At 36.0% G+C, this 923-nt stretch overlaps 1 non-coding gene across 1 annotated transcript; it reads left to right on the forward strand.

Annotated features, from left to right (window-relative positions):
* The first annotated feature begins 562 nt into the window (after positions 1-562).
* Positions 563-669, forward strand: LOC145151567 (small nucleolar RNA R71). Its single transcript, XR_013732133.1, has one exon. It is a non-coding gene; the product is annotated as a small nucleolar RNA R71 (small nucleolar RNA).
* The last annotated feature ends 254 nt before the right edge of the window (positions 670-923 follow it).

Below are 923 nucleotides of genomic sequence, written 5' to 3' on the forward strand. Positions count from 1 at the left end.
CCTTGTTTGGTTGTGGGCTTAGGGCAGATACACCCATTTAACTATCAATTCAATATTATGTTATGTATAATCAGTATAAACTAAGTAATTACAGAGGGAAACTATTGAGGTTATCAGTTAATCACCTCAGGAGATATAGGATTTCCTGGAGAAACCAGTGAACTCATTCAAAGAACTTAGGGTATACTTAACAGAACTAAAATACTTATGAACTCACCAGCTTAAATGCTGATCTACTCTTTTCAAATAACTTGTATTCTCATGAATCCAGTAGACAGGTACACTCCAGAAGCTTTTGAGAAGACTACCTAGTACCGTACCGCGACTCTTGTCTTCTATTGTACCTACTTTAGTGTTTGAATATGTAATGTTTAAACACTTATGTAAAACTTATACTTATTAATGTAATGGTTGTTTGTACTTTGATTACTATATTGCATTTGTTGTGATACTTACCTAAAAGTCCTCCACCCCAGAACGTTTCCGCCGTTCTGGTGTGGGGGTGCGACATGTTGTGACATTCACCCCATCATAGAAAATGGACAGTTCTTGTTGGACATTTAGATCATGTTGAGGATAATTTCTCAGAAGGCCCTTATATCTCTCCCAAGCTTCGTATAAGGATTCCCCATCTTCTTGTTGAAAGTTGGATATATTCTTCTTGAGTTTAGATATCTTGTAGGGAGGACTAAATTGCTCAATAAACGTTTCTCAAAGGTTATCCCAATTCATTATGGTTCTAGATGCTAATGACTTCAACCATATCTTTGCATCGCCAACAACTGTCACGGGAAGCATTCTTAATAATACTTCATCTTTTGAAACATTTGGAACATTGAAATAATTATCAATGTACAAGACTTCATTTATGTGCTTGAAAGCATCTTCATAGTCTTTCCCGAAAAAAGGTATGTCCTTGAGCA

Source organism: Lactuca virosa, chromosome 1 (assembly GCF_052849685.1).
Source record: "Lactuca virosa cultivar CGN04683 chromosome 1, Lactuca_virosa_CGN04683_v6, whole genome shotgun sequence".
In the NCBI taxonomy this organism is placed as follows: domain Eukaryota; kingdom Viridiplantae; phylum Streptophyta; class Magnoliopsida; order Asterales; family Asteraceae; genus Lactuca; species Lactuca virosa.